Genomic DNA, 23,527 nt, shown 5'->3' with positions numbered 1-23,527 from the left:
TTTCTGCAAAAACCACCATTCCTTTTTTATAATGCGCTCCCTATAAATGGCCTTAAGAGTGAAACAAAGTTTTGAAACAAAGAGTGGTTCAAGGTGTTATCCTGTAAGAGTCACTAGCCCACCAGCTATCATGTGAGCTAGGGCAGCGTGTCCCCAACCTTCTTGCGCCACGGACCATGTTAATGTGTGACAATATTTTCACGGACGGCCTTTAAAGGTGTCGCGGATGAAAGAACCAAAGTAAACAAGTAGTTCCAACATCCCAAGATTAGCTGGAATTTAAGGCATACTTCAAAGAAATTATAAATAAGAATAAGTGATCAGCTGTTGTATTTCCAGCTCTCTTTCCACCATGGAGCCACAGTAAGCTTTTTAATGTTTTAAGTAAATCATTTATTTCTCTTCCGCCACCAGAAAGAAACATTACTATTGGATATTAATGTATGGCTAATTGTACTACCAGATTCAAAGACTAATGCAGTTTAGTTAACCAAAAAGCAATTAAAAAAAAGAGCTCAAAATACACAATTCTTACTTAGAAGACAGCTTGTGTCTGAGATCAAAGTTGTCCAGAAGTGGATCAAGATATTATCAGAAATTGTTTTCTCCTTTGCAAAAAACCTCCACGAGATGGTAGAATGAAAAAATTGGTTGTTGCGAGGATTTCCCCATACAATGTTGCTAATTGGAATAAGTCATTATCATTTAAATATGTTTTCCAAAATGTTCTCTTCCACAGTTTAGGGTTTGAACATCACTGGGCACTGAACAACAAATGTGTTTGATAACCTTAAAGTGGATTTACGTTCACCCAGGTGAAGGCTTCATGTATAGAGCTTTGTTTTTGCTTGTGCTTGTATTCCTGTTTCCTTTATTCCTCATCCTCCTTAATAACTCTGACAGATCCTCAGAGTTAAAGTGGGGCATTGATGAGCTTTTGGAGTCACGTCACAGTGGAGAAACAGAGGAGAAAACTCCTACAACAGTCGTGTTATTCCACGTACCCGCTGGACTTCTCCTACAGGAAGTTTCACCATCAGCAGGTAAGGCATCAGGATCAATCTGTATCAGTTCATCACGAATCTGCTGCTCTTCCAATACATCCAGCAGTAATTTTATTTTTATAACAAAGGGAAGAATTGGTGCAACTCTTTGTTTTTTCGGACAGTGAGTGGTCACGAGGAAGGACAGACTGCCACTTATCCACAAACCAATTTCAAGAACAAAACTAAGGTCTGTTTGCTTAGAATATCTTTCTTCTCACTCTTTTATAGTTTTGTTTACAGCAAAAGAGATGACGCCAATTTGATTATGTCTCCTCCATTCAATTAAGGCTTCTTCATTGTCTCCTATGGATTGACACCAACAGTCAGCTTTGAGAGGAAGCTCTTTGCTCACTGCAATCACCAGGTACTGTCCTTGGTATATTTTTTGGATAGTCCCACAGATAAATTTATGAATCATTCACTTCTTTCATTTCAGTGGAATCAGGAGCATGCCACACAAATGAACTCTATAAAAATTAAATCGATTTGATGTGAAGATATGCATTTTTTGACATTTGAAGGTATGGGTTCTTTCCACTTGAAATAAAAAACGCATCGTTTAGAAATTAAACAAATGTTGTATTACATGGTATTTATTTAAAATTTTTTAAATATGTCTGTTTAGCTCTCTCAGCTACAACAATTTCACCATTTGGAGGAGTGATTTGCAGTAAACCAGTCCAGCATCAATTAGTCAAAATATTAAGTCTGTATAAATCTAAATATGTGCATTTATATGTTCTGGTATAATCTAAATCTATTGTTATTGCTTGGTTAGTCCTTTCTTTATCAGTATTACAAATGATATCAGAGCACTTTAATTTCACTGTTTGGTGCATCAGGATTCCAGTGAAGGCTTTGGTAAAAAGAACATTTGGGTGAATTTGATCAGTCTACAGGTATTGTGCAAAAGTTCTTGGTCACCCATCATTTCTAAAATGGATGATGGATGTGCGTATAATTGGACAAAACCAAGCATACCTGAATTAAATGTATTTCAGATTGCAGGACTGCAGAGAGGAATTTGAATGAAGAAACCACCTGTTTCAAAACTTTTGTTCTCAGATCGAAAAAAATAAGGTGGTTTGTTAAGGTATACCTCTGCACTTGAGCTTTTGAAATTCAACCTCTTTTAGATTTTTTAAACATTCCACCTCACCTATCTCAAATTCAGCTTATCACAGTTTTTGTGGATTCAGTCTTTTGTTTAAATCATTTCAGGAACTGCCTCTGTAGCCAAGTGCCAGAGTGTTCAAGTGCAACACTTTCAGGAATACGGCGGAGAGTAGGATGTATGAAATCTCTGCCAACCTCAGTTCAGGTATGGATAGAGCAGTAATGTATGGGTAGTTTTATGTTAAATTAATTGTGTTGGATGTTTGCAATGTTTAGATACTTACTATTTACCTGTTAAATCAAACAGTATCTAATTTAGGGTCAACTCGCGATTGTATTTTTTTCCCTAGATTGGGCTTCAGTCTGCCAAATTCCTCTTGACCAGCACTGCAGTCTTGGAGTATGACAAAAAACCAGTACATCTACTTTTTTCAGCAGAGGTCTGACACAATCCTCCTGTTCACAAGGTGATTATACAATATTTTCTTTTGTTTGGCATATTAGAGCTTTAATTTTATTCACATTTCTGTCACTTCATCTGTCAGATTGAGGCAAGAAGTAGAAGTGTATCCTAAGCTGAATTTTCACCCAAAGCGATCATTGTGAGGATTCCCTGGGAGGGTTGCTTTTCTAGCTTTACTCACCGCTAGCCTGTATAAGGTTGAAGACTCTTTTATACTTTTTTCAATTAAAAGTTTACAAGTTTTTTTTTTTTCTCATTTTTGTTCAGCTTGGTTTACATTTTTATTGGAACTCTAATATATGATTGCTGTATTTTATGTGCTTTTTCATCACTTCTAGCTGATTTTTTCAAGAGTCAAAACACAGATGATAATTGAAATGACAGAAGATGATCCAGGGACGGCTGCAGGTGCACCCTCAGCAGAAGTAACAATTGATGGACATTTGTAGCTGTTACATCTAATCTGAATGACAGATGTTAGACCATCCTGATTAATTTCAGGGCGTGAACATTGGTGGTGTAGAAATGTCCATTGCTCCACCATTTGATTTTAATTAAATAGACAACAGCTTGCTGTATGTCTCAAATCACTCCTTGCCTAGTCATTTGCTATTGATCTGATAACAAAGGTTCCTACCTGGTCGTCGAGGTCCTCAAGACTCGGGACCATAAAAACTTGGAGCACCTATTGAAATTAAGAAACCACACTAGATATTTGTTCTTTAAGAGATTATATTTAGTAGATTTTTCAAGCCTGTTAGTCAGCAAGAAAGATTTGGGCCTTTAAAATCAAAATCTAACCTTTATTTTAATGGTCTGTGTATTTTATTTATATCTTTGTTATTTTAGTAATTAATGAGCTGACAATGAAATGTCTTTTCCACATTCTAAATGAATCCAGTGTACTGGAAGATGTCATATTCAGACATAAAAGCAGATTCATTTTATATCATGCAAAAACAAGAGGAGCAGATTCTTAGCAGCCTGAACTTCAAGATGGGAAAAGACAATCTTCGTTTTTCCGCTTTACCCTACTTAAAGGCACCACCTGTCCTCGCCGGATTCTACTTTCACAGTATTAGTAACTCTTTGAAATCTTCTATGTATCTCCATGATTTGGATGTAAACATAATTTAACTTTATGTAATTTCTAAGACTTGGTAGTCAAACAGAACATGACACTTTCTGAGCATGTATTTTAGCACTATTTCAAATATTTAGTGAAGAGGGCAAAAGCAGATAAACTTTTAGAGGTAAAAATGAAGACAGGTTTTTCCAGCAGTGTGATGTAAGAGTGCTTCCCTGCTTTTGATTTGTAGGAACTTATTAACTTAATCAGAAATTTAAAGAAATACAAATGTTAAAAGTAACATGACCGTGTGACCTTTTGAATTACGAGAGTGACTATTTTAAAACAAATGACTTTTATCTGACCTCAAAACTTGGTTTATTGTATGTATGTATCTGTCTGTATCGATGAGGATTTTGTCATCATTTTCAAATCCAAGCTATATTTTTTAGCTCTTTCATCAGAAATGTTGGTAGCATTTTAAGATGAAAGACTCCACTTTCTTCTCAACAAGACAGTTCATTAATGTTTAACGGTGCGTTCACAACCAACGCCATGACGCGACCAAAAAGCGCCAGAGGCCCCTAGCTTGGTCGCGTCACATTCGCACCTCGAAGCGGGGTCCAAAGCAAACTTAGTGGCGCTTTAAAATGTGCAAATTTCACGCCTGTGGAAGCGGAAATGTTTTGAGAAGTAGTGCCAAGACGGTATGTTTGCAAGATGGCACGCTGTCGATCTAGCATTTGAAGAGAGCGTCTCTAGAGCAGCAGTTGTAACTTAAGGACGCTTTACACATAAGTCATTACAAAAATTTTATTTGAATAAAATGAAGTACTCAAACAGAAAAACATTAAACATTAAATATAAACGGACCCAGCTAAATTGGAAAAGCTTTCAGGGAGAATGAGGAGAAAAATAGAACATTGTTTCTGCCCTGGAGAGCCTGCCTTCATCAGACAAAACTACTGATTGATAGAATGAATGGCTTTCGGCTGGACCTGACCTCTTTGAAATAGGTCAGAGCATCACATCACCAGGCTCCTGATTGGATGTTGCAGGCTGGAGTTCAGAATTTTTCCAACTCCAGGCGGTAGACGCGATAAGCGGCCCAAATGGCACAAAATGCACCACATAAACTGCCAGCACGTTATTTTTACTTCAAGCTTTCAACTTGTCAGTCGCACTACTTGGTTGCTGCGAATCAGGCAGAAAAGCGTTTTTCGCGAATGCAAATGTGTTCTGAAGTTTCGCGCGACACCCAGTCGTTGCTTCATTTGCGCTCCTCCATTGACTTCACATGTAAACCTGAAAGCTCTGTAGCGTCTATCGTCTCTCCATGTCCTGATAGTCCTAATATCATCCACTATAATCCAGAGCCATTACCACTAATCACTGCATTCTACACTACAGCTCAAAGTTTTGAAGTGAATTTAGAAACATCTTATTTTCTAAAAAATGCTGAAATTTATTTCATTTATTTTTTAAAATTATCATGAAATATGAATGTTTAAAAGTAACATTTATCATAAATGATGAATGAGTTTCAAAGGATACTGCAAGGACCCTTTTCAGCATAAATATTTTGTCTGTGTTTCAGGGTACATTGTGTTAAGTAACTGTCAGTTTGTAACTTAAATCCCAACTAGTCATGCACACATTTTTACATTTTTTCCAACATTATCTATTATCACAAATATATGTTCAGTGATAGATCACAAATGACCATTTTATATGATTATTTACAGTTGGCATTTTGGTCTTTTTCCCAGTATTACAGAGAGCCAGGTCCTTAGCTGTCTTATATGTATATTATATGTTTATTTTTCATCTATTGTATTTACCAACATAGTAATCCACAGGCAAAGAAAAGACCGGCACCATGGCATGTTTTAAATTTAAGGAAGTATTGATCAAATTAAATTTTTTAAACAAATTACATATGATTTAATTTTTTCAACCGCCCAAAATACATGTTTCAAAGCAACACAACGGCGTTGGCCCACAAAATTGTGAACTCTGCAGAGTGGGCAAGCATAATGAGCGGTTCATTTATTTGTGGATTCAAGCTGCACTTCATATTTTGGCCACCAGATGTCACCATTGTACCTGCTTCCATGTGGACCACTTACTACTCCATTGCAAAGACACCACTTTTAAATCACAGAAAATAACGTAAATCTATTTGAAATTCAGATATATGCTTAAAAGCATTTAACTTGGTGGAAAAAGCTGTAATTTGTTTAAACTTGTTCACTGCATAGTTAGTTGATGTGTTGATACCACTGATTTCCTTTCCGATCCGATACCAAGTAAAATTCAGGGGGGTATCGACGTACTGATCTGCATACTTTGTCAAAAACTTATTATTTATTGTAGTTCAAATTATAGCATTTCATAATGATTACAGAGACAACAGATTACTTGTTTATCACTTAATAATGCATAGGTTCATCATATAGAATAAAAAAAACTGAAGTTGTGCGCTATTTGAACACCTTGCCTGCCTGCAGCACTAAAGGACTTCAGGAGAGGCGCTGTCTCGCCCTAGCGCACCTGTCCCTCAACATACGCGCTCGTCCACAATCTTGTCCTGGACATTCTTGGAAAGCTCTTTGGTCTTGGCCATGGTGCAAAGTTTGGAATATGGATAGATTGAGTGCGTCTATGGACAGATGTCTTTTATACAGGTAACAAGTTGAGAAGGCTTCCAATGTCAGCTCATTACCTGTATAAAAGACACCAGATATCTTGCTGATTGATAAGGGATCGAAAAAGTATTTCACTCATGAAAATGAAAATTAATTAATAACTTTTTTAAATGATTTTTTTTTTTCAATTTTTTTGGTTTTTGTTCGGTCTCTCACTATTCAAATAAACCTACCATTGAACTTATAGACTGAACATTTCTTTGTTAGTGGCCAAACATAATAATTTTTCCCTGACTGTATAAACAGCCATACATAGACATGAAGTATGTGCATATTAAATACAGGCCCGTTTAACCAACTCATGCTGACTCCCTTTTACAAAACTGGCACAAATGTCTCAGACAGTTGAGACATTTCACAGGAAGTCAGGCGAAAAGCAGAAATGCACACTGTATTTTTAGATTTTTCTGCTTTTTTACGCAGAGGTTTCACTTTCTGTCCATAATGAGGTTAAATGTTTTTGACAATGTCAATCCATTAGTATGAAAACAAATTGACACTATATATAAATAAGCCTTTTTTTCCTTTTTACAATTTGAAGTGAAAAGTTCAAGTGAAAATGTTTTTTCTGAGCATATAACAATATTTTAGCAAATAATTTTGTTTCACATCTGCATATAAGAACTTAAGCTAGACAAAAGGTTTTATAGGCTATTGACTATTTTAATTAGTGCCAAGAAGGTTATGTTTTTTGTAGCATATGTGTGCATGTTCATGCATGCACGTCATTCTGTCTGTAAACAAAATAGCTCAAAACTTTTAAAATTAATTCCAATAAAACTTTGCAGGGATGTAAAGTTGGGTCATGCCAATGATCCATTAAAATTTGGCTTACATTCATCAAGGTCTTGAAGGTCAACTTAATGATTGATCTGTCAAAAACTGACAAAAAGCCTTATAAATGGGATTCTTACAAGTGTGGTGTGCAATGTCAACACATAGAATGTACTATTAAGATAAATACCTTTATTAGATAGATACCTTCATTAGTCCCACAAGGGGAAATTCATGTTAAGGCTGCCGACCTATTGCACGCAATGGCGGCGCCATCTTACCCTCCGACCATACATACATTACACAAAAACATCACATGGGGAAGACAGGTCAGAGAGGTATAACAGAAGATTTACAATACGATGTCGTGTTTGACCTCTACCTCTACTTCAAGATCAATAGATTAATCTGAAAGTCAAAGTGATATTAATGATATATAGAGCTATTTTAAACATATGCTTCTTATTGCCTGTGTTGTATATAGGCATATAGGGAATGCTGTTTAAGATTCTCATTATCACAGGGGAACACCCAGGCGTTTCCAGCGAAGGTGAGAAGTCTTGTTATGCTGCTGAAGTTGTGGCTGAAGTGTGAGTTGAAGATCTCACAGATAGGGGTCTCTGCCAGTATCCTCCTGTGCCACCTCACAAAACAGGTGGTTATCATTGACAGCTCAGCTCCTCTCTTCACCAGAGTGTCCAAAACATAAAGCCTTAAATCTGATGATACAATTGCAAAATCGATCATTGACATGCAGCCTAGGGTGTTCTGGTGCTACTTGCTCTTATGGACATCCATATGTTCAAACATGGTGTTCATTATGGATAGACTGTGATTTGCACAGAAGTCCAATAACAGAACACTTGAGTTCAAATCATGCAGGCCTCACAGTCATACTCCTCAGGGTCTGACTGTCATTACCCACATAAGCACTGAAGTCTCCCAGAAGGATGACTGTTGGGTCTGGGCTTCCACAGGCCCCGCTGGTTTAGAAACTTATTCTCGTTAATGACAAAAACAAGACGAACATCTTTTACTTGCTAGCAAGGGAGGCCCTGGTCGGTTTCTCAGAAAAGCACTCTGAATCCAACCACAGACTGACCCCACCATAGGCCTCCGCTTGCCACCTTTTATTGAAAACAGTTACAGTACACACAAGCGCCTCCCATTGTAAAACCCCTCCAATGGTTACAAAAGACAAGGCACTATGTATGTATGTGTGTGCACGTGTAAGCACGTATGTGCATGTGTATGCATTTGTAAGTGTGTGTGTGTGTGTGTGTGTGTGTGTGTGTATGTGAGTATGTGTGTTTGTGTTTGGGGGTGCGTTTGTGTGACCTCCTGCCCACAAAAGGATCATAAATGCAGGAAGTTTACTAAGCAACAAACAGAATCTTTAGATAGGATGTGCCTAATAAAACACTTCAGCCTCCCCCACCAACAAACTGGCTGGAGAGGTGGTCAGAGACAAAGGAATGTCTTTGATCCTGCTGCTTGAACTAAGATTTACAAATTTAAGTAACACAATGACATTTAACAATTTGACTCCAACAATGACTGAGTCACAAGATAGAGTTCCCTCAAACACCCCTCGGAGTGACACCAAGAAGAGTACTCAGAACTGTCATTTGGGGCATAAGTACACAGGACAGTAAGGACCTGTTCTCTGGCCTGAAGGTGCAGGGAAAAATAAACATGTGCAAGCTCCACCATACAGTATAGATAGCAGGCATACAATTATTGCCATCCCAGCCCACCTCCTCTCATCAAGGGAAACTCCAGACTCAAAAAGAATTCAAGCCCTCTCCAGAAGACTGGCTCCAGATCCAAAGTCACGCATTAAGATGAGCCCAACTATATCTAGCTGGTATCTCTAAACCTCCTGCACTAGCTCAAAGTACTTCCCTACCAGAGAGATGACGTCCATGTCCAAATCACCACCCTTGATATACAGGGATTGGTCTGCCAAAGCCTTTGGCTTTAGTCTTTCCAACACACATTGCAGGAAGTGGACCTATCCGGTCTTTAAGTGATGACGTGATGAATCCTGCTATCAGGCCCAAACTACTCTGCGTTTAATAAGGCTGTTTTGTATTTAACATGTTTTAATGCTTTGTATCTTGTTCTATTTAATCTCAACAAGCCCCTAAAAACAGTCAGTGATCACTGTTGGCCTCTGTGGGTTTTTATTGCCGCTAATCATTTTAAAACTCAGTTTTTAAAACCTTACAATGTAACTGCAGCTCAGCCCATGTGGCAGTATATTAATGACTAACCTTGTATTGTGGATGGGTTATCTCATTTGTTCTCCTGACTGAAGTTTGGTCCGTTTACAGCATTTTGCCATGTGATTGCATTTGTCCCTAACGTTTGGGAACCCTCATGTTAACTTTTATAGAGTGGAAAAAAGTTAGCATTCATTTTCCAGCTTCACTGTTTATATTATGCTAACATAGTTGTGTCGCTAGCGATCACGTAGCACATCATTATATACCAGCTAGCCAACCTTCAGTGACCCTACAAATGTCACTGCTGTTTGCTTTCCTGTCTTCATTTATGTTGGAAGTGATAGCAGAGCTGTACGTCTTAATTTGTTTTGGAAATCCCCAAATCAGAACATGGTATATTATATACCATACCATACCATATTATATATGGAAACTAGCAAGCTAACTCCCTGATAACTGCTAACGCCATTAAATTTCATAAATTTGGTTTTCATGGATGCCTGGATGTTAAACTGAATTGTTACACCTGATAGAGCAGCAGCGGTGATCATTTTATTACAGATGAAAAGATTTAGACAGTTTTTAACTCTCAGTGATGCCACTGTGATCATGTGACTTAAGGACCTGCAGCGGAGTTTGGGCCCAGGCACAGCTAATGACGTCAGACTTAAACACCGGATAGGAGGCCGAGACTATGTCTGCTCTGTGGACTGCAGCCTGCCAGACACCATGGGCTAAGGCCCAGCCACAAGGTATCTTCATTCAACCCATATGGAAAAGAAGTAGTAAAAACATATATGATTTATATATGATTTATTCATGAAAGTGGCCACTTTCATGAGTAAATCATATATAAATCATATAAGGCTTACATGATTTACTCATGAAAGTGGCCACTTTCTCATTACTTTCATATATTTTTTTAGTAAGTATACAAAACCTACAAGTTTCATTGTATAATTTTCAAGGGATCTTATGTGTTTTCACTCTTGTATGCTTTTCATACAAGTTTCATACAAGACAGATAAAAACTTTATAAGATTTATATATATCGTTTCCATATGGGAAGCACCCTCCCTAGGCCTGTTTCCTTAGTGTTTCTGTGACAAGGGTCGTCTGATTTCTTCTTTGTCTGGTTCCTCACCCACAGCCAAATTGCCTACCAGTGGGCAAAAGCCCCCTGAAAACATTTACACTGTCAGCTTTCTTCCTGTTTTTACTTGTGATTGCAATGATTTCATCTGGTTGCCCAGAAAGTAATAGATTATTCAATCTTTTTAGTATATGTGATATTGTTTTTAATTGTGCTTTAACAGTCACATCAATTTTAAATAGTTTACCAAAGTGTTGTGTGTCACATATAACAGACAGTGATATCAGTATTCTAACTCCTCCTACATTAGAGTTCCTCTAAATGAGTGTCTTAAGTTTGAGCATTCACTCTGTGCATTCTGCATTTTAGTTTCAACAACTCCTTCAGCACTTTCAGAAGAAGTAACAGCTCATTTGAGTAGTCACACTGAAACAGAAAAAATCACACTTAAGTTTATTTTTTTCATGGGAGTAACACAATGGACTGGATCATCAGTGCTATGCTGTTTTTGTCAGGCAAGTTTGTGCCTTCTCATTTTGTCTTTCAAAATTGTGGCAACATTTTTCACCCCAAAAAAGATTTTTTGGAGTACTGGTAATACAAATTAGAAGTGAAACTTATATCTTCTAGACATACTTTGCTAGTGGCAATTTACTTATTTCTTATTTGAATTTCAATCCTCTGTAAACAAAGCTACCTGCAGAAATGTGTGTTTGAAACCATAATGACCACAGTAAGGCTGTCCTGACAAAAAAGTTGACAGCATGTTATAATGATGAGCAATATTTTTTTATTACATTTATATTTCTCACTGTAAATGTTTCACTGTTGAACAATGTAAGATGCAAGAAGCCAGGAACAATGCAAAGTTAGCACCATATTATATGATTATTTAGAGAAAGATGTGTCCGGTCATGCCCAAAAAAAGTGTAATTTTGTTTGCTGGTAACTGAAATGACAGTCCCTTTGAATTTTTCCTGTATCCTAATCATGTGACAAAAGTATTTGCTACTCTGTATTGTTTGAATATCCCAAAAAATCACAGTTTGCTGATTTTAATTAAAATTTTGGATTTGTAGAGTTGTAATGCAAACCTCAGACATTTTCTGTGTTAAGCGTGTGTGTGTGTGTGTGTGTGTGATATAAACTGATGAATCTGACATAGTTGAGGAGGAAGGATGTATGTGCACAATGGCGTGATTGTCCATTCAGTTCCTTTTTTTCAGTACTGTAAAAGGGCAAATGTATACACTATTATAATGATCAGTTTTCATACTGTGTACGTATGTATGTGCATCATACTGTTTAAATACCTAATAATTAGTTTGAGCGATCTCGTTCTTTCGGTCACTACCCCACATTCGTGACCACAGGTGAGGGAAGGGGTGTAGTTCGACCGGTAAATTGGAGCTTCGCTTTTACGCTCAGCTCTCTCTTCACCACAACAGACTGGTACAGCGTCCACATGACTGCAGTTTCAGCATCAAATCATCTGTCGATCTCCAGCTCCCTTCTCCCATCACTCGTGAACAAGACCCCGAGATACATAAACTCCTCCACATGGGGGCAGGAATTCATCCCTAACCTGGAGTGGGGCACTCCACCCTTTTCTGTCCGAGAACCATGGCCTCAGATTTGGAGGTGCTGATCCCATCCTGCTGCTTCACACTTGGCTGCAAACTGTTCCATTGTGAGCTGGAGGCCCTCACCAGATGAAGCCAACAGAACCACATCACCTGCAAAAAAGCAGAGATGAGATTCTGTGGCCACCAAAGTGAAAGCCCTCCGCCACTTGGCTGCGCCTAGAAATCCTGTTATAAAGTTATTAACAGAATGGTGACAAAGGGCAGCCCTGGCAGAGCCAATCACCCACCGGCAATGAGTCCGACTTATTGCCGGCTATGCAAACCAAGCTCTTGCAACGGCTTGTATAGGGATCGAATTGGCCCGTAGCAATGGGCCAGACATCTCATACTCCCGCAGCACCTCCCACAGGACAACCGCGAGGGACACGGTCGAATGCCTTCTCCAAGTCCACAAAACACATGTAGACTGGTCGAGCCAAAACTCACATTCACCCTCAAGTATCTCGAGAGGTTGTTCCGTGACCAGGATAAAAACCGCATTGTTCCCTCCTGTATTCGAGGTACGACTAACAGACGGACTCTCCTTCCAGCACCCTGGCATAGACTTTCCCAGGGGGCTGAGGAGTGTGATCCCCTGTAATTATTTAGTAAATTAAAGAAACACAGAAGGCTGAGCTGTTGAAATAAATCACATTATCATTCCATAATAAGCTTTAATAACTGTTTTTTCTTTCTTTAATTATCAGTGTTAAATGCTGCACTTAGTTTCAATATTGATCCTGTGGCTTGGAAGACCCTGAGGAACTCTGCTGCTGGTTTTTGGCTACCAGGTGGTTCAAAGACAATCCGAGTAAGCCAGAGCATAGATATGTTTAATATGGGTTTACAATTGCCTGCTTAATAACATTCACACTAATGCTTAAACAGCTGGAGGTTTTTCACTGCACTTTGCTCACCAAATGTTATCTAATGTCTGGATTTCTCTCCTTAGTTTGCTTGTCAGTGCCCCACTTGAACAGTATTCACAAAACAGAAAGGGAGAATATACAGGTGTACCATCGCTGGTGAAAACTGCCTAAATATACAATTTCAAGGTAGGTAGTTTTCTTGATGTCTTTAACACAATATCCTGAAACTCTGACAGTATCTTTCAAGTATTGAGATCTTGGAATATGGACATTAATTAGATTAATTTGCAGATAGGTGGATTTCTAGAGAAAAAAACTGAAATGTGCAAGTTTGTAATGCATTGTTAAGCATTTGCCATTTCATGATATAACAAAACACTTAATTGAATGTAATTTGTTTGTTTAATTAATTCTTGCTAAAGGTTATTTATTTTTTGTTGATTTTCAGACACAGTAATAGTGAACTTTGATTAGTGTATTTGCATTCTTTCCCTTGGTAATGTGGTACGAAAAGTGGCAGTCATTTAAATAAAATGTATTTTCTAGTGACCCCAACATTTATTTTATGAGTGTTTTAATATATACTCAATGCTTTAAATACAGAGCCAGATTTGCTATCAACATGTCTCTTGTTTGACAATGAAAAGTGATCCTGGAACCCAAAATGCTGTGGTGAGTTGGTGAACTGCAGACGTGTCACACTGGAATGGAAGAATAATCAGCATGCTTGATTCATCATAATTTGATCTTTTCTCTTTTGAGGCATGCGGTCCAACTATTCCAAAGGACTGCAAAAGTATCACCATGTACAGTGGAGTGTGCTTTCAAATAAACCGTTCCAATAGATTTGAGCGTCCCATACCACCTTCCTGTCAAAGGTAACAGGATACTAAGTTTGTGAAAACAAACTCAAAATAATAATAGAATCTATAAATACTTATGTCACTGCACATTCACACAATTAATCGCTGTGACCCAATAACCTAATACATTTTAAACAGTCTGAAGCTGATTTATTGCAGTTATTGTGCTTTTTAAATATTTTTTTAATTAGTTTTAATTATGTTTTGAATTTTCAATTCAGTTTCATTTACCCCCAGAGTCACTTTAATAGGTTGAGATTAGTTTTCATTGCTTTAAGTAGTAATTTTTGACTTTTCAATTATTTTTAATTATTAGGATTTTAGCTTGGGTAAGATTTAAGAGTTTCAGAAATCATATTACAACACAAACATAATTTATGAAGGCAGTTGACTCCCAGTTATATAAACATCCCAAGTCACAAATAAGCGTGCACCAAAGATTCAAATGGCAAATGGGACCAAAGTGTGAATCTTCCTAACAAAGAAAGGCCACTTAAAGTTGCTCAACACTACATTTCGTACCCATCTTTTTGGCAGAATGCCCGCTGCAAGCAGACATTGCCTTTCTGTTGGATGGTTCAGGGAGTGTATATAGCGAAGATTTTCAAACAATGAAGACCTTTGTGAAAAATCTGGTTCGGTCTTTTCTCTCAAGTGATACAAAGGTGAGGAACAGACATTAAATATTAAATATTTCTTTATTTCCATAATTGATGGAATGATTGATTTTCTGTACTTTTTTTCTTTCAAGTTTTCTGTTTCCCAGTTCTCTACTTCATCAAAGGTCCATTACTATTTTGATAATTTTTTCTCATCTGGATCATGGGAATCTAACATTGATAGAATAAAACAACTAGACCAAGCAACTTACACAGCTGAAGCCATCGAACATGTTGTGTAAGTGCTGCCATGATGTTACACATCTTTCACAGTTAATGAAGTATGTCAGAGGTTAGAGATAACTTGTAGAGCTTTATTTTTTTTTTAAAAAAAAAAATCATAATTCTTTGTTATATTAGCAAAATACTGTAAAGAAGGCATCATGATTTTTATGTAAGCAGTTCTCTTCAACATCTAAAAGATGCACTGTAAAGAAAGATGAACTGAAACTGTTTTCTTCATTCATCAGCCAAAATGTTTTTACACCACAAAGAGGATCCAGATCAAATGCAAAGAAGGTGCTGATAGTTATTACTGATGGAGAATCTCATGACTCACATCGCTTACCATATGTAGCAAGGCTAGCTTGAGAGTAAAAAGATTGTTCGATTTGCTATTGGGGTAAGTACCTGCTCAGTTTTACACTGTACCAGTTTCTTCAAAAGGTTAATCCTTTCAATGACCCTGTAAAGTTAACCTAATTTTCTGACACTAATGAAATGAGGCACCATTCTTCATGAGGAGGACTGTGTGGGTGCTAGTAAAGTAAAAGCTGTGTGTGTGTTTCTAGGTGGGGAATGCATTTAATAAACCTGCAGCAGAAACAGGAGCTGAAAACCATTGCATCGTCTCCGTCAGACAAACACGGTATTTCAAGTTAGGGACTTCAACGCCCTTGAAATAATAAGACAGAATTTGCAGGACAAAATTTTCTCTATCGAAGGTACAAACATTAAAAAATGTTACAACTTTGTTAAAATTTCTGTAAACATCCCAGCTATAAAAATTAAAGCAACTGAAGCCACCTGCAGTAAAGGCCTGAGAGATGTTCACCTTTTTTTATCTCTTTACATTAGTGTGTTAAACAACACATAAATGACATATTTTTAATAAAGAGCAAGTGATTGTCTAGAATCAGTCCTTCAGGTCGTGAACAAATTGAAATTACACAGTCTGTCCTTTAAGTTCTTTTTTCCTTATTTTCATGTTACAGGATCACAAACCAGTGGAGAGTCACTGAAAATGGAAATGTCTCAAGAGGGATTCAGTGCAGTTTATGTGCCTGAGGTAATTTAAAACACTTTAAACTCAGACAGTCAAGTGATAAAAAGAAAGGAAAACCAAACAAAACTCCAAATTTAAATGCACTGTATAAAACATTCACACATTTATTTTTCTGTACATTTCTGTCTGCACTGTAGGGAATTCAGATGTCTATTGTTGGTGCAAACCAGTGGAAGGGAGGCTACGTGCAATACACAACAGGAGGCCAGAAGGTGAAAACATATGAGGACGTGTCTTTGGAGCCTGACAGCTATCTTGGTAACAACTAACACATAAACATGTGATCATGTAGTATATACATAGCTGTGCTGTAATTCTTTCCCCCAATCAGTTTGGAAAATAGACAACATATAAAGGATGAGTAAGGATTCCAAAGGCTGAGGAAGAGTATGCTTTAATTAGGTGTTTAATGTTAGTCATGTTGTTTTTGATTGTGCTTTATGTCACATAAAATATGAAATACCACAAATGACAACATTTCAAGACAAAAACATCTTCCATGCACCTTAAATATTAATGAAAATATTTATAAATTCTCTGTATGACTATATTTGACTATTTTTTACTTTTTTAACTGAAGACTGCTTGACTATTAAATTCTAGGTTACTCCATGGCAATTGCTAAATCCTGGAGTGGCTCAGTGACAGTTGTTGGTGCTCCAAGATATAAACACAGAGGAGTTGTGTTTGCTGTTAACAGAGATAGCTTTAGAAATCAAAAGATTGAGCCCTTTCCATGGCAGGTACGTATGTACAGTATAAAGTGATAGACCTGAATGACAATGTAAAATATATTTAGACTATATATAAACAAAACTGTACTATTTTCATTTATCTGATTATTTTCATCAATAATGTGTTTCTTACACAGTATCAGACTGGTGAATATTTCGGGGCAGAGGTGTGTGCCATGGACATAAATAATGATGACATCACTGAGCTAATCTTCATATCAGCCCCAATGTACATGGAGCCTGATAGAGAGGAAGAGTTTATGTTTGCAGATTAACTGGTTTGGTAAATCACAGTTTTATCTACTGCAGTTAAATTAATCGGTTTATTTGTCAACTTTCTTAATGTTCATATAATATTCACTCTCGTCATTTTAGTTTGTGGAGTGTAATTTTGATGATCCGTTAATACTAAGAGGACGTGCAGCTGTCAAGGGAAGGTTCGGCTCTTCTCTTGCTGTGCTGCCTGATCTAAACTCAGATGGATTCAGGGATTTGGCAGTTGGAGCACCTTTGGAGAATAATGGTGAAGGCAGCATCTACATATTTAAAGTGGAAGGAGGAGGAAGAATCAGTCCTACTTACTCACAGGTACACAACATCAAAGAACTCACGAGGATGACTAAACTAATCTGTAATGTAAAGTCATTTTCTGCAGTTTGAATATCAAATATTTTCATGTACACAGAGAATTACTGGTTCTGAGGTCCAGTCAGGACTGAAGTTCTTTGGCGTGTCAATCAGTCAGTCATCTTTTGACCAGAGTGGTGATGGACTGCCTGACTTAGCGTGGGCTCAAAGGGCAAAGTTGTTTTATTGAGGTAAGTCCAAGACAGTCCAATCATGCATTATTACTGTCCATGTTTAATTCTATTAACTATTTCTGTTAAATAAAAGAAATGAATGCCCCACTGGTTAAAAGTTTAGAATGAATTCCATGAATAATTTTTTTTAATTATTACAATAATTTATGACATTTCTAGACACTTTGATATAAACTATTAGATAAAAACAAATGATGCATGATCAAAAACCTTTAAGCAGTAGTGGTTTGTAAAAAATGCAGTGTGGTATTTTCCTGTGATGTTCATTTCTAGATCAAGACCCATAGTAATGGTGAAAGCTGAGGTGTCATTCAACCCAAACCAAATCCCTACTCAGAATGAAGGCTGTTCAAAACCATTGGAGAACACAGCTACAGTCTGCTTCACCATGAGTAGAGTGTCTGCAGTCCACACAGGTTCATCATTCTACTCTACATCATTCAACAACAAAGCCACTGCCCATCATTTGTAGCATTGAATCCAAACTGTGTTTTATTCCAGCTCAAGCAGTGATTAATTATACTATAACACTGGATGCCACACGTAAACCTCCAAACAACCGAGCTTATGCCAGTGGGAAACAACAAGAACAATCTGGATCAGTCATTGTGGTCTTAAGAAGACGACAGTGTTCAACTCTAAAGTTACTTATTGAGGTAAAAATCGAATAATATCAGGAAAAACAACAAACAAACAAAAAAAAACCAATGCAAACAATCAAAGTTCAGTTCAGAGAGTCCTACAACACTGAATACAAACCAAATTGCTCTTTTTTTGCAGGCCTGTCCAGAAGATGCTCTTAGTTCTCTTTCCAATGAACTCAAATTCATGTTTAATGGTTTGTCCATCAACAGAAATCCCAGACCAAGTCTTTCCTCACAGGCTCAAACAACAACCATTTATCCTGTAAGTAATATTTAAACACAGTGTATTAACAAACAATTGGGCCAAGAAAACAACTTAAGTCTTTCCCTCGTATTAATTAATTAATTAAATTATTGACATGAAATTGACCATTAAACTCAGTTAAAGTGTCAGTTCTAAGTGATCCAGGCCACTGAACGTCTTTTTAGTTCCAGAAAAAATTTCTGTCATCCAAAAGGATTTACAGCATCTGATGGGGAAAACAAAGACTAAAGGCCTTTACAAACTGAACATGTAAAATCCATGCAAACATTTTGTGCATTAAAACATTTTTCGAAATCACTCATTCTTAATGTAGATGTTCACGGCGACCTTTTGTTGGACAAATTTGCAGCTTTTATTTTATTTTAAATCAAGCTCAATATCTTGGGCGTAAATACAAAGATGTAACAAACAGTTGTTTTTTGAATACAAATGTTCTGCAAAAAACACATTCCTTTTTTATAATGCGCTCCCTATATAATGGCCTTAAGAGTGAAACAAAGTTTGAAACAAAGAGTGGGTCAAGGTGTTATTCCTGTAAGAGTCACTAGCCCACCAGCTATCATGTGAGCTAAGGCAGCGGTCCCCAACCTTTCTTGCGCCACGGACCAGTTAATGTGTGACAATATTTTCACGGACCGGCCTTTAAGGTGTCGCGGATGAAAAGAACAAAGTAAACAAAGTAGTCCAACATCCCAAGATTAGCTGGATTTAAGCAGACTTCAAAGAATTATAATAAGAATAAGTGATCAGCTGTTGTATTTCCAGCTCTCTATGTCCACCATGGAGCACAGTAAAAGGCTTTAATGTTTAAGTAATCATTTTATTTCTCTTCCGCCACCAGAAAGAAAATTACTATTGGATATTAATGTATGGCTAATTGTACTACCAGTCAAAGACTAATGCAGTAGTAACAAAAAGCAATTAAAAAAAGAGCTCAAAATACACAATTCTTAACTTAGAATGACAGCTTGTGTCTGAGATCAAAGTTGTCCAGAAGTGGATCAAGAATATTATCAGAAATTGTTTTCTTCCCTGCAAAAAACCTCCACGAGATGGTAGAATGAAAAAATTGGTTGTTGGATTTCCCCATACAATGTGCTAATTGGAATAAGTCATTCATCATTTAAATATGTTTTCCAAAATGTTCTCTTCCACAGTTAGGGTTTGACATCAACTGTGGCACTGACAACAAATGTGTTGATAACCTTAAAGTGGATTTTACGTTCACCAGGTGAGGCTCATGTATAGAGCTTTGTTTTGCTTGTGCTTGTATTCCTTTTCCTTTATTCTCATCCTCCTTAATACTCTGACAGATCCTCAGAGGTTAAAGTGGGCATTGATGAGCTTTTGGATGTCACAGTCACAGTGGAGAACAGAGGAGAAAACTCCTACAACAGTCGTGTTATTCTCACGTACCCAGCTGGACTCTCCTACAGGAAGTTCACCATTCAGCAGGTAAGGCATCAGGATCAAGTCTGTATCAGTTCATCACTGATCTGCTGCTCTTCCAATACATCCAGCAGTAATTTTATTTTTATAACAAAGGGAAGAATTGGGTGCAACTCTTTGGACAGTGAAGATGGTTTATCACGAGGAAGGACAGACTGCACTATCCACAAACCAATTTTCAAGAACAAAACTAAGGTGTTTTTGCTTAGAATATCTTTCTCTCACTTCTTTATAGTTTTGTTTACAGCAAAAAGAGATGACGCAATTTGATATGTCTCCTCCATTCAATTAAGGCTTCCTTCATTGTCTCCTATGGGATTGACACCAACAGTCAGCTTGAGAGGAAGCTCTTTGTCACTGCAAATGCCACCAGGTACTGTTCCTTTGGTATATTTTTGTATAGTCCCACAGATAAAATATGAATCATTTCACTTCTTCATTTCAGTGGAAATCAGGAGCATGCCACTACAAATGAACTCTATAAAAATAAATCGATTGATGTGAGATATAGCATTTTTATGACATTTGAAAGGTATGGGTTCTTCCACTTGAAATAAAAAGCATCGTTTAGAAATTAACAAATGTTGTATTACATGGTATTTATTTAATTTTTTAAATATGTCTGTTTAGCTCTCTCAGCTACAACAATTTCACATTTGGGAGGAGTGATTTGCAGAAACCAGTCCAGCAATCAATTAAGGTCAAAATATAAGTTCTGTATAAATCTATATATGTGCATTTATATGTTCTGTATAATCTAAATCTAATTGTATTGCTTGGTTGTCCTTTTCTTTATCAGATTACAAATGATATCAGAGCACTTAATTTCACTGTGGTGATCAGGATTCCAGTGAAGCTTGGTAAAAAAGACATTTGGGTGAATTTGATCAGTCTACAGGTATTGTGCAAAAGTCTTGAGTCACCCATCATTTCTAAATGGATGAATGGATGTGGTATAATTGGGACAAAACCAAGCATACCTGAATTAAATGTATTTCAGATTGCAGACTGTCAGAGAGGAATTGACGAAGAACCACCTGTCAAAACTTTTGTTTCTCAGATCAGAAAAAATAAGGTGGTTGTAAGTATACCTCTGCACTTGAGCTTTTGAAATTCAACCTCTTTTAGATTTTAACATTCACCTCACCTATCTCAAATTCAGCTATCACAGTTTTTGTTGGATTCAGTCTTGTTTAAATCATTCTCAGGACTGCTCTGTAGCCAAGTGCAGAGTGTTCAAGTGCAACACTTTCATGGGAATACGGGAGAGTAGGATGTATGAAATCTCTGCCAACCTCAGTTCAGGATGGATAGAGCAGGTAATGGATGGGTAGTTTATGTTAAATTAATGTGTTTTGGATTGTTTGCTAAATGTTTAGATACATAACTATTTACCTGTTAAATCAAACAGTATCTAATTTAGGGTCAACTCGCGATGTATTTTTTTCCCTTAGATTGGGCTTCAGTCTGCCAAATTCCTCTTGACCAGCACTGCCAGTCTGGAGTATGACAAAAACCAGTACATCTACTTTTCAGCAGGGTCTGACAACAATCCTCCTGTTCACAAGGTGATTATACAATATTTTCTTTTGTTTGGCATATTAAGAGCTTTAATTTTATTCACATTCTGTCACTTCATCTGTCAGATTGAGGCAGAAGTAGAAGTGTATCCTAAGCTGAATTTCACCAAAGCGATCATTGGAGGATCCCTGGGAGGGTTGGCTTTTCTAGCTTTACTCACCGCTAGCCTGTATAAGGTGAAAGACTCTTTTTATACTTTTTTCAATTAAAAGTTTACAAGTTTTTTTTTTCTCATTTTTTGTCAGCTTGGTTACATTTTTATTGGAACTCTAATATATGATTGCTGTATTTTATGTGCTTTTTCATTCACTTCTAGGCTGGATTTTTCAAGAGTAAATACAAACAGATGATAATTGAAATGACAGAAGATGATCCAGGGACGGCTGCAGGTGCACCCTCAGCAGAGTAACAAAGATGACATTTGTAGCTGTACATCTAATCTGAATGACAGATGTAGACCATCCTGATAATTTCAGGGGTGAACATGGTGTGTAGAAATGTCCATGCTACCACATTTGATTAATTAAATAGACAACAGCTTGCTGTGTCTCAAATCACTCCCTTGCCTAGTCATTTGCTATGATCTGTAACAAAGGTTCCTACCTGGTCGTCGAGGTCCTCAAGACTCGGGACCATAAAACTGGAGCACCTATTGTAAATAAGAAACCACCACTAGATATTTGTCTTAAGAGGATATATTTATGTAGATTTTCAAGCCTGTAAGTCCAGCAAGAAAGATTGGGCCTTTAAAATCAAATCTAACCTTTATTTTAATGGTCTGTGTATTTTATTTATATCTTTGTTATTAGTTAATTAATGAGCTGACAATGAAATGTCTTTCCACATCTAAATGAATCCAGTGTACTGGATAAGATGTCATCTCAGACATAAAGCAGTATTCATTTTATATCATGCAAAACAAAGAGGAGCAGATTCTTTAGCAGCCTGAACTTCAAGATGTGGAAAAAGACAATCTCGTTTTTCCAGCTTTACCCTACTTAAAGCACCACCTGTCCTCGCCGGTGTCTACTTTCACAGTATTAGTTAACTCTTTGAAATCTTCTATGTATCTCCATGATTTTGACTGTAAACATAATTTAACTTTATGTAATTTCTAAAGACTGGTAAGTCAAACAGAACTATGACACTCTGGCATGTATTTTTAGCACTATTTCAATATTTAGTGAGAGGGCAAAAGCAGATAAAACTTTAGAGGTAAAAATGAAAGACAGGTTTTTCCAGTCAGTGTGATGTAAGAGTGTTCCCTGCTTTGATTTGTAGGGAAACTTATTAATTAATCAGAAATTTAAAGAAATACAAATGTTTAAAAGTAACATGACCGTGTGACCTTTGAATACGAGAGTGACTATTTAAAACAATGACTTTTTAATCTGACCTCAAACTTGTTTATTGTATGTATGTATCTGTCTGTATCGGATGAGGATTTTGTCATCATTTCAAATCCAAGACTATATTTTTTAGCTCTTTCATCAGAAATGTTGGTAGCATTTTAAGGATGAAAGACTCCACTTTCTCTACAACAAGACAGTTCATAATGTTTTAACGGTGCGTTCACACCGAACGCAATAGACGCGACCAAAAAGCGCCAGAGGCCCCTAGCTGGTCGCGTGCACATTCGCACCTCGAAGCGGGTCCAAAGCAAACTAGTGGCGCTTTAAAATGTGCAATTTTCACGCCTGTGAAGCGGAAATGTGGGAGGAAGTAGTGCCAGACGGTATGTTTGCAAGATGGCAGCTGTCGATCTAGCATTTGAAGAGAGCGTCTCTAGAGCAGCAGTGTAAACTTAAGGACGCTTTACACATAAGTCATTACAAAAATTTATTTGAAATAAAATTAAGATACTCAAACAGAAAAACATTAAACATAAATATAAAAGGACCCAGCTTAAATTGGAAAAGCTTCAGGGAGAATGAGGAGAAAAATAAGAACATTGTTTCTGCCCTGGAGAGCCTGCCTCATCAGAAAACTACTGATTGATAGAATGAATGGCTTCGGCTGGACCTGCCTCTTTGAAATAGGTCAGAGCATCACATCACCAGGCTCCTGATTGGATGTTGCAGGCTGGAGTTCAGATTTTTCCAACTCCAGCGGTAGACGCGATAAGCGCAAATGCACAAAATGCACCACATAAACTGCAGCACGTATTTTACTTCAAGCTTCAAACTTGTCAGTCGCACTACTTGGTTGCGCGAATCAGGCAGAAAAGCGTTTTCG

The 23,527-nt window shown here is 37.2% G+C and overlaps 1 pseudogene; it reads left to right on the top strand.

Moving 5' to 3' along the window:
* Positions 1-929: 929 nt before the first annotated feature.
* LOC113014321 (integrin alpha-M-like) lies at positions 930-22,010 on the top strand (annotated as a pseudogene).
* Positions 22,011-23,527: the final 1,517 nt, after the last annotated feature.

The sequence above is a fragment of the Astatotilapia calliptera genome, chromosome 3 (assembly GCF_900246225.1).
Source record: "Astatotilapia calliptera chromosome 3, fAstCal1.2, whole genome shotgun sequence".
NCBI lineage: Eukaryota > Metazoa > Chordata > Actinopteri > Cichliformes > Cichlidae > Astatotilapia > Astatotilapia calliptera.
The sequence above is the reverse complement of the archived record's forward strand: the minus strand, read 5'-3'. Positions and strand labels throughout refer to the sequence as shown.